This window comes from Nycticebus coucang, chromosome 1 (genome assembly GCF_027406575.1).
Source record: "Nycticebus coucang isolate mNycCou1 chromosome 1, mNycCou1.pri, whole genome shotgun sequence".
NCBI lineage: Eukaryota > Metazoa > Chordata > Mammalia > Primates > Lorisidae > Nycticebus > Nycticebus coucang.
Genome location: NC_069780.1, coordinates 58,137,764 through 58,149,832, shown reverse-complemented (window position 1 = coordinate 58,149,832; position 12,069 = coordinate 58,137,764).

The following is a 12,069-nucleotide window of genomic DNA, read 5'->3' as shown; positions in this document are numbered from 1 at the left end:
AGGTTAGACAATCTCAAATTTTTCATTGGTCAAAAAATTAGGACTGTATGACTTTATAAAGTATTCACTCTATCATACTATGAAATTTAAGGTTGCCTTCATTAAAAATATGTATTTCCACATAGCCATTATACACTTTTGCAATTTGTTAACTCAATTACTCACACATGGTCTTTGTGCATACTGAATTTTCAGCTTTTTGCATGAAAAAAACTCCTCCTATCTTTTTTAACATTTGGCTTTATACCATTATGTCACACATCATTATAAGACTTTTACTTTGATGCCATTTTAATAAAAATAGACATAAAAATATAAAATAAACCTTTCAATATTGATTTGCAAAGCTCATTTTAAATACAGTCCAATTTTAGGTAATGCATTGACCTGAATTCACAATTACACATTCAGATAATGTATGTTACAATTTCATCAGTCTTGCTTGTCATTTATATTATTATAGAATAAGACAATAGTGCCCACAGAATTTCAATAATGATTCTATATTCCTCACAAAGAAATATAAACAGCATTCTTGAGAATTAAATAACAAAATATTCTTATAATGTGTATCAAGATTTCCAGTAAAAAAAAACTACATATCTACACACAAGCAAAACGTTACTTTTGGTGGCCATTTTTATAATGTTAAGTTTCAGCAAATTTACTTATCGATATATAAATGATATTTCCAATATATAATCTTATTTATCATTATGCTTAGCTTTGAGTTGATCAGTGTTTAGTAACAATATTAATATTTCCCATATTTTAATTTAAAGTCTTTAACATTATTTATTTTAAATGTCTTTCTTACTATTTAATTATGCTATATCTGAATTTACAGTTTCATATGCACCCCAAATGCATACAATGCTATGTGTAAACATTTTCTTGTGATATTTTCATCTGAAATTTTCTTAAATTCCTCTTTGTGTATTCTTACTAAGGTTACACTAATAGAGATTACAGTCATAGTATGTGATGAGGCCACTTAGTATTTTTATATGCAAATTAATTACTTGGATTCATACTGCTCACAGATATTCTAAACTACTTTCCTGGGTTGTAGGATAATTTTATTCTAATGGCAGCATTCTTATATTTTACATTTGGTTATATCTGAACATATAACAAAATGTGGCTTCATTCCTGAACATCTGAAACTTGAGGTTTTCTGCATGTATTAATTTATGATTTTAGTGTATAACCATGGGTATGCAATCAACTAACAACTCTTGCATGGATTAATGCACTAACTTCTTATGTAACTGATTACCCCTTTCTAACTATATTCTCAGTATTCCAAAATATCCCATTAAAACCTAAAATTAATATTGTAACCTTAAAACCTTCCAGTGCTTCCCCATCTTGTTCTGAATAAAAGTTCTTCCTGTAATCCATGAGATACTAGCTTTCTATCTGATAGGTTTCATTCAACAATGTCACCTTTTCAGGAATATAAAATCCTGTTTATAACTATGATACCCGTCTCATCACCCGCCCTATGCACTCTGCTTTCACTTGCAAAATACTTTATTACATTTCCTAAATTCATTGGCTAACCCTCTTTTCTTCTTTATTTTTTTAATTGTGGTGAAATATATGTAACAAAATTTACCACCTTAACAGTTTTTAAGTACATGCATATTGTTATATCACCATAATCACCATTTATCTCGCAAAAGACATCTTTTCATCTTGCAAAACTAAAATTCTGTATCCATTAAATTATAACTCCCTTCCCCATTCCCCTTACAACCCCTACTCTACCTTCTGTCGCTAATTTTGACAACTCAAGGTATCTCAAGTTAGTAGAACCTGAGATATGTTTCTTTATCTGGCTTATTTCACTTAGCGCAATGGTCTTTAGGTTCACCCATGTTGCAGCATATGTCAGGATTCCTTTACTTTTTAAGGCTTAATAGCATTCCGTTGTATATCCATTCAAAATTTGCTTATCTGTGCATCTGGGCTACTGTCATGTTTTAGATATTGTGAATAATGCTGCTGTAAACATGGTACACATATATTTTTAGGACCTTGCTTCCAGTTCTTTTGGGTATATACCCTTTGCCTTTAATCATCCCTACCATTCCCCTTCTTACACCAAAAGATTTCAGGAGCATAGAATGGCAATTACATACCCATTATATATCCTAGTGTTGTTTTCTAGCTCTTGCTCAGGTTTGTCGCAAGTATACTTGCCAGAGTGTTTTTGATTAATCATTGCAAAAAACATGCATAATTAAAAGGAAAATATTAATTTTCCTCGTATTCTCTTTTTATTTAATTACTTTATGTAAAATTACCTTATTTTATTTTAACTTATTCAACGATTTTGGGTTTTTTTTTTCAATGACTGCTTGAAATTTTAAGTATTTAATTTTAATTTTTTTGTTAAATACTTAAAAACATATACCTTTATGTTTCCTACTGAGAAATACTACATCTGTTCCATGGTAATTTTAATATGTAGGGATTTAAAAATTTAGTAACAATTATAATACTCAGTGTAAGTATGTGACTTCTCATATTTTATTAAAAGTTATGTTTTAATTTTCCAAATATTTTTCTCTCTTTATTTTGTTTTATTCTGAAAACAAGTTTAATATCAATAATTTGAAATTTCTTTTTATTCTTTTTGTCTTAATATCATGTTTATATAAATTTTATTATATGTGAATATTAAATATAGATTATAAGTTATGTATAGTATGTATAAGTAACATATGTGTGTGTATACATATATATATAATATACAGAGGGTGTATTAAAATGTAAACATTTTAAAAAAGAAAAACTACATTAAATTTATAATATTCTGGTCCCATTTGGCTTCTACAATTTCAAGAGGTGCTCAATGTGACTTGTATTCATCTTTTGTTATCAGTATATATTGAGTCCTACAATTTTAATACAGTTTTTTTCTTTATGAAAATGTGTATACTTTTTGGTACCTTCTGTATATTATATATGTAAATTTTCTATAAGCCTTAAAATATTATTCAAGTTCTATTATGTGAAAAGAAGATTGCAATCACGCACAGATGATTCTTGCCTGTATTGTTATTCAAAAGCTCTACAGATTTAGTATTCACTTTGTTTGCTGAAGAAAACAAACATTATAAAATGTGTGTTAAATTTTTTCTAATCGATTCTGTTATTTTTCCCTTTTTGCCTGGTACACTTTGAACCAATTTTGTTATTTAAACATTAAGCTATTATATATTCTATTTTGTTCATTTTAAAATAACCCTCTTTATAAATTACATGCTTTTCTCCAGAAATTCTATTTTGTCATAAATGGAAATATGGAAGCTTTTATTTTGTTAGATATCTTTTAGATTTCCTTTTTGGTATTTTTCTATCCTTTTTCCTTTACCTCTAATTTGTAGTGAATAGTTCAGAGATAGTAATATCTTCTTATATTGTGACACCTCTTATGTTTCAGGGTTCAGAAGTCAAACATTGGTGTGCAGCTCTTTAGAGCAAAGTGGTCAATTTAATTTTTAAGGCAAGAATTTTTTAAAAATAAACTGAATACTGAATACTGTTGATCCATTTCTAGAAGCTAATCTCCTAAGTTTTTAGACTTATGCAATTCAAAACTCTTAGAGTAGGCCCACAGATCTCATTAAACTTTGGTTTATTATTAAACGTTAATGGTACATATCAATAATAATCTATATATGACTGAAGGAAAGCAGTAAGATTCAAAAATACATGTAATAAAAAAAGAAATGAATAGTTACATTTTAAACAAATTCCTAATTAGGAAAAATATAGGCTCATTAATACTATCACTAAATTCTGGATGATTATACAATAGAAACATAATTTTAAATTTATAATCACACTTCACATTATACATTTTATTTATGTATACTCACCCTAAATATCTTTTTCTCTTGACAGACCATTGCCTAAAATTCTCCTCAGTGAACATTCATCTATCCCTAACCTTCCCAATGATATTTTTAATAATCCTAGCCCTTTTTTCAATTATGTTATTTTGACTGTAATTCTTCTATAAATTCTAATAAGTGTACTAATAAATTTCTGTTCACATACCTTTCTTATATTATTTTATAGATTTTATAAAGATAAAAAAGAAAATGCTAATTTGTGATCCAATGCTTCAATAGGGAAAACAAATAAATATACTTAAATTTAAAACTATAGAATATTTTTAAGTGCATTGTATATGACACAAATAATACTGTCAATGAATCTACAATACATTTTCAGTAATTAACTTCTCCACCTCTCACACTGTATATGGTTTATGGGAGTGCCATAATAGAAATTTAAAATAATCTGGTAAATAAAATTAATTTATTCATATGAACTTTAACTTTGTATATTCTTTAGAAAGTTCCAAATGTTTTATGGAAACAAAAATCATTTGTCAATCACATAAATGCAGTTTCTGGCTTTTAAAGCTTCCTACAAACAATGCTATACCTTTTATTTTACAATCTATTAGCAGGAGAAAATCATGCAAATGTCCCTGTGACTAAAATATAATGTTTAACATATAGAGACACTCAAATTTATTCCAATTACAACATTTTTTTCTCTTCCTTCCATACTCAATTTTCAATACTCAGTAGGTTTTCAAAATAAATATGTTTAATCTTGTTTTCTTGTGATTAATAATACTAGTATGCATATTCTTGTGTAGTTTAAGTATTAACATTTACATTTTAGAAAACAAGCACATTATAGGATCGTGATTTTAGAAATTGTTTACATGAATTTACACTCTTCAGAGAGTTGTAGTATTGTTTTATTCAGTGGCTTGTTGTAGTGCCATCAGAATGTATTAGAATTTAATGCTAATACAAGGAAAACTAAAATCAATTAGACCATTCCCATCTTTTCATAATATGGAAGCTGACGCTTAGAATTCTATGTCTAATCGTAATCCAATTTCACTTCGCTATCATTTATTTTGTTTTCCCATTATGGTGAGAACCCATGGTTTGTTCATAACACTGTTGCTATTAACTTTTAGTTCAAATTACAGTGTAAACTAATCAAAAGCAATGCTTAATTCATGGTATATTTTTGCATAGTCAGGATACTGGAAGACTGTGTGGAAAAATAAACAAAAACACATGGACTTTAATGGGCATTACATAATTCATACTAAGCACTCTGCTAAACCAGAAGATGTTACTCTTATTACATCTCCTCACTAACTCTTTGGTGTTTTTATCAAAAAAAATTATGAGTTATATTTTTATTTTCTACTTCGAGAAAAATAGTGAGATAAGAAAGGATGTTATTTAAATGGAAAAATTTCATAAGAATCAGAATATTGAAGCTGAAAAATAATTAAATTATCCTAAATCCACTGTTCAGATATTATTCAAAAAAATTTGTATCATTTCTGTAACAAAAAGCTCATGAAACCCTATTAATGTTTATAATATCTTTTTTTAACACTCTTTCACTATGTTTGCAGTTAAATATTTTAGTTATTTTTAGTATATTAGAGTCTTATTTTATTTAAATCAGGATAAACTGGGAAGGTTGATATTATTTTGAACCTATTTTCCTATCTCTTTCCACTAATGAATATATTACATTTTACAATCTGATTATTACCACAAATAACTGATCTAATAATGTCATTTCTTCTTCCTTAACCATTATTTAATTTTGAATTTCATATATATGTTTATGTGAAACTCACTAATCTATATTAAAAAAATGATTTCAATCCATTGTCAATAATTATACAGCATAGTTTTATGGAGTCCCTTCATACACAATTCAGTAGCATCATATTGTTATTCAGTTTTTTATGACTTCTATATAACCCATTTATTTCTTACATATTTTCCTTATCTTACGTTTTTTTCTAGGCATATGAAGAAAAGTTATATTTCTTCCCCATCGCTAACCACTCAGAAAAGCACAAATATTAATTCTTCCATATTATCTTTTCTGATAATACAAGCTATAAATAATATAAAATTATTTCATTCTATAGAACTGTAAATCATCATGTATCAAGCACAAAACAAAATATTAATAGAATTAGAAAAAAAATTGACATTAAAGTTCTTTAATACAAAATTCAGAAAAATAGAGCACAGACATAACAAATAACATTAACGGTGTCAGCAGGTGTGAAATATGTTTCTGTATGTGTGTGTATGATTTATTCCTATATGTGTGTGTGCATATTATATATATAATATGAATGTATAGAGTTATGAGGTGGGAAAGTGATTTATAATTAAGAATTCAGATAAATTATAAAAATTTAAATGGAATAAGAAAAATGAAACAGACATATAGTACATGTTATAATTAAATACTTTAATAGAATGTAAGAAAATAAAAGCTACCCTTCAATTAAGGTTTTATTGACATAGTTTGGTATATCTTACTTTGTTCTGGCAAAATCATTTTTTTGACTGTGAGTGAGCTATACAAAATATATCCCAATTAAGTATCTAGTCAGTTAAATATTTTTTGCTCTTTAGGCATGAAAATTTAATTTCTTATGAGCTTTCTGTGTGGATTAGGTTAGGGTAGGAGAGGGAATGGAGGCTGCTGAATGTGGGTATTTCAATGGCAGTATCTCCTTGCTAAAAATAACATGTATGCCCTAAAAACTAATCAAGCATTAGGAGATCAAAATTTTAGAGGGAGGACATATATGTACATTAATTCCCTAAATTATGTAATGGGAAATTTTTAGAAAATTAAGGTAAATAAATTAAATTTAATTTCAAAATTTTATTGAATATAATAAAGAGAATCACTAAAATTTTTGAAATTAATAATATAAATCACCTAGATAGGGCAGGAGAGCATGAATAATAATCACAGGGAAATATAACTGTGTTCCTTTACATCTGTGTTTCTATTGCCATTGCCTAATGCTAGTTAATCAAGAAATAGAGGTCTAAATATATTACAGAAGTATATAAAGTAATCTTCCAGAAAAAATCAAAAGAGTATAAATATTACAGTTAGTACAAAGAAAATGCATACAGGCATGCAAAAAGAAACAGAAAACTAAGACACAAAAACCCAATAAAAAAAAGGGAGGGATGAAAAATAACACAGAGAAACATAAAAAGTAGTAATTTTTAAATGTATTTATTCCAGTTACCTAAGGCATAAAAAATTACCCAAGTATTAATGTCAAAAATTAATATTAAACTCATAGATTCTGAAATCAGAAATTCACTCAGGGCATAGTAGGAGTGGTTTTTCTCTGCTCCTCTATCTCGTCATTTGTAGAAATCAAAGGCTATGAACTAGAAGCAGGTGGAGGCTAACTCATTCATATGTCTAAATGTTGGTAAGGAATTAGCAGGACGGTTGAGTAGAACATTATTCTTGGCCTCTGTGTTTCAGGGGTTTACTCACTCACTGCAAGGCCAATATCCCTTGAGACACTTAGTCTTCCATCACTTCTGATCAATAGTAGTAATGTTAAGCCCAGCCCACACTCAAGGGAAGAAAACAGACCTCATCTTTCAACTGACAAGTTTCAGTACCATACAATAAGAAGATGTGGGATATGATGGTGCAGCTATATGTTAAAATAAACTATGTCACAAATTTAGGAAAGAGCAAAAATATGAGCCAAATAGCACAAAAATTTAATAGAATTAGAAACAAACATGTTTGCATCATCAATCACAATAAATAAAATTAAAATAACCCTTTAAGTTTTGTCCTCAGATTGCTTAAAGAACAGAACTTGCTTGGTATAAATAATAAAAATATCATTTAAATAATAGTGACAGAGGTTAAAACAAATGACAAGGTAAACCTATAATTACTCTCTACTTAATTAAAATGATTAGTGAAAATGTTAAGTGCATGATTTCTGACTAGATTTAGGTTTAACTGTTCCTCAGTAATTTAAACAATAAACAGTATAAAGGAACACACGATACCATGTACAGATGATGAGGTGTCATTTTATACATAATTAAATCTTCCTAATATCCATATCAAATAAGTTCCATTAAGATCATTATTTTACATACATATAAAATAATACTAAGAGACATTGCATATTTGGGAAATCAGAAGTTAAATCTAGGTCTCTGTGACCAGGTTTGTAGTTTTACAGTTATTACACATAACTGTCAGCTTAAATTATAAAATTTTGATGTAGTAGTTTTATTACTGAAAAGTGATGATTTTTAAAATTCAAATCTTTGTTTTAACTATGCTCACTTATAGTAATTGTATGTAATTCAATGATATATTTTGACACAAATACTTATAAAAGTAACATTTGAAAAATAGTTGTAATTTTCAGACTATTGCAAATCCCCAGAATTCTAGACTTAGGTGGAGCATGGCACTTTCTTTTCATAACACTATGCAACACTTTAAAGTCCTTGATTATATAGACTAAATTTTAAAGTTTCTCAAGAACTTTGCATTAATTACTTTCTGGTCTGCATTCTTCTTAGTGCCAGGAACACTGTGGGTATCTACTAAGGGTTAATTGGTGTCAGTGACAACAATGACTTTATTATCTTCTGGAATACTGATGCCATTAAGAGTGTGATGCTTAAATGAGTCTAACCTTATTTATCACAGTTAACAAAGGCCAGGCTGAATGGATGTAAAACAGGCTTTTCAAGTGAATAAAAGTTGAAAAATTTGCACATAAAACAGCAATTACTCTACTGTATCATAATCTTAATAAATTGGTGTTATAATTATTCAGACCTTGGTGAGGGATATGTAAGGGGCAATAAGTACTCAGGTAGTATTGCCTAACTTACTACTTTACATTATGCAGACTATGATCATGCATATGACAAGCAAATATGGTGACTGCATTTATTAGGCTACTACGATAAAATAATATAGATTGGGTAGGTTATAAACAGAAATTTCTCATAGTTCTGGAATAGTAGGAAGTTCAGGATCAAGGTGTTGGCAGCTTTACTGACTGGTGAGGACCCCATTTTCTGCTGGTTAATAAATGGCATCTCTTTGCTGCATCCTCACATGGCAAAACGGACAAGGGGTCTCTCCCTGAAGTCCCTTTTATAAGTGCATCCATTCTATTTGTAAAGGCTCTGTTTTCATGACCTAATCATCCCCCAAAGCCTGACTTCCTAATCTAACGACATGGTGACTAAATTTCAATAGCTAAAGTTTGAGGGCACAAAGTTTCAGAACATACTCTTAATATATGGTAAAAATAACCCTAGACTTGAAAAACCAACACCAGAGTTAGGTCTCAGCTCTACTATTTATAGTTTGATGATCTTGACCATAATATTTAGGCTTCAGTCAGATTTATTTAGTCAAGCATGCAAATAATCTTAGCCTCACAAATCTATATGGATATCCAAGTAGATTAAACGATAGATTACCAAGAGAATAAAAACAAATAGCTGTATTAAGATAGTATAACTAGAGGTCATACTAGGATTCTATAAGAAAACAAGATAGTATTATGATCATGAGAATAAAGGAATGAGGTGACTGCTTTGGACTGGCAAGTAATGTAAAGGATTTCTGAGGAACTGACAATTTCTTTAAGAATTGAAGAATAAATAAGATTATACACCACATGAGGAATTTTGGTGGAGTTTTCTAAGAACAGAGTAGGGAGGAGAGTGGCAGAAGAGGTTATGGACCTGAGACAGAAGATATCAAAGGTTTTGTAGATTAGACAGAGCAAGTGATATTGAAATGTAGTGAATGATGAGCTTGGAGGAAATATTAGGAATTATGCTGAGAGATAAAAAGAGTCAAGAAAGTTTCTTTCAAGATGTCATTATGAATAAAATTTTAAAAATTACATTTAAAATTCTCAAAAAGAAAGAGATGTCCCTATGGAGATCAAAAAGGACATTGGGTAGAATGGTCAAAGAGAGATTTGCAATAAAAGGCACATTTCCATGGTTTGAATAATGAATTTGTTATAATTGTTTCTAAAATTATGCAAAACTGATAATAAAATCCATCCCAAAACACATCAATGTTGATAGTAAAATACAATAAATTTCTTTTAATTGCATAGCTGATGGCAAACATCTCATTGCAAGAAAGCACAGAATATTCCAGAACTTAAGTGGAAGAAAACAAAAAAAGACTGGCCAACCCATAGACACAGAAAAAGGCCAGAAATTTTGTCTGTATTTTTTAGACCTTAACTATATATACACTGATCATGACAGAAGTGCAAAATGCAAATTTAAACCACAATGAGCTATCACTTTACCCCTGTTAGGATGGCTTTTATTAAAATAATAGATGCTGGCCCACGACAGACAGACGCAGAGAGAAAGGAATGCTTATAAACTCTTGGTAGTACTGCAAATTAGTACAATCTCTACTGAAAACAGTATGGAGATATCTCAAAGAACTAGAAGTAGACCTATTTGATCCAGAAATCTCACTAATTTCCTTTACCAAAAGGAAAAGAAGTCATTTTATCAAAATGACATCTGCATTCAAATATTATTGCAGCACAATTCATAATTGCAAAAATGTGGAATCAACCCAAGTGCCCATCAATTCATGAATAGATTAACAAATGTAGTATAAGTAAACCATGGAATAATACTCCTCTATGAAGACAGATGACTTGATGTCTTTTGCAACAGTTTGGATAAAACTGGATACCATTATCCTAATTGAGGCACTAACTTTTTTAGGATGAGTTCACAGAATTGTCCAATCTAGTACAACAGCAGCTCTGCTGGTCATTCCAGAAAGAGTCTCTAACTTGCTTTGAAGGGTAGATTATGCACTGTCATTGGTGCGTAGCTTACCAAGAAGAGTACTTTGAAGGTGACTGTAGTGATATTCAGCATTCAGGGACTCCACACTTCTCCAATGGACATTCACCAATGAAATATGCAATACTATTCCTAGGATGAGTTCAAAAACTTAATAGTCCAACCTTGTATACATGGTTCTTTACAGTACTTTACAGTACTATTACGATCCTAGTAGTTATTCTAGGACAGGCCTTGTGCTGCTCAACGTGCACATATTAACTTTCCTATTTTTTACAATGTCCTAATATAAAATGAGTGCTCTTTTTTACTCCACTTTTTAAAATGAGCTCAGGTCTGATTACATATGTTTCCAGTGCTGGATTATGTGTAAGGAAAGAACACTTTTCTGGAAACACATGAATAAATTATATGTATCAGGAACTACTGCAGTGTCAAGATTGTTTTTAAATTTTTTAAATTGACAAATAACATGGTATGTATTTATCATATACAAATGTTGTTTTCAAGAATGGATGCATTGTGGAATGTTTAACGAGTTCATTACCCGGCAGTTGCCATTTTTGTGGTGGGAATGCTTAACATCACTCTTAGCATTTTTTAAGAATGTAACATATCATCATAAAGGGGAGAAATATCTCTTATTTTCAGTGTTTTTGGAACAGGGAATGAAAAATGGTAGCCATGAGAAGCTCCTAATTTTTACTAAAACCTAAAAACATAGAATGGGAAAATTTATGACTATGTTGTTTTAGAAATGTAGTTGTTGTGTTGTATCACCAATTTAGAAATCTTACCTTAAAAAATTTATTATTTATAGTGTCAACCATCTGTGCTTTACTCCTTTATTTACCATGTACTTAATACGTTATCTTTATAAAATAATGCTTTAAATGTGAAATGTACTTTGGAGTTTTTCAAGAAGGAAAGCAATTCTAAATCTGAGTCAATGTAGAGGTGGAAAATGTGTCCTTCCATATATTTTAACAACAACAAATGGTGATACTTATAAAAATAAGAGCCCTGGCTCAGTGCCTGTAGCTCAGTGAGTAGGGCATCAGCCACATACCCAAGCTGGCGGGTTTGAGCCCAGCCCAGGCCATCTAAACAATAATGACAATTGCAACCAAAAAATAGCCGGGCATTGTAGTGGGTACCTGTAGTCCCAGCTACTCGGGAGGCTGAGGCAAGAGAATCGCTTAAGTCCAAGAGTTTGAAGCCTTGTTTTACTTCAGGCTGCTATAACAACTGAACTGGTATTTACCTTATATTTTTTCACATAAATAAAAATTTCACAGTTTGGAGTTTGGGAAAT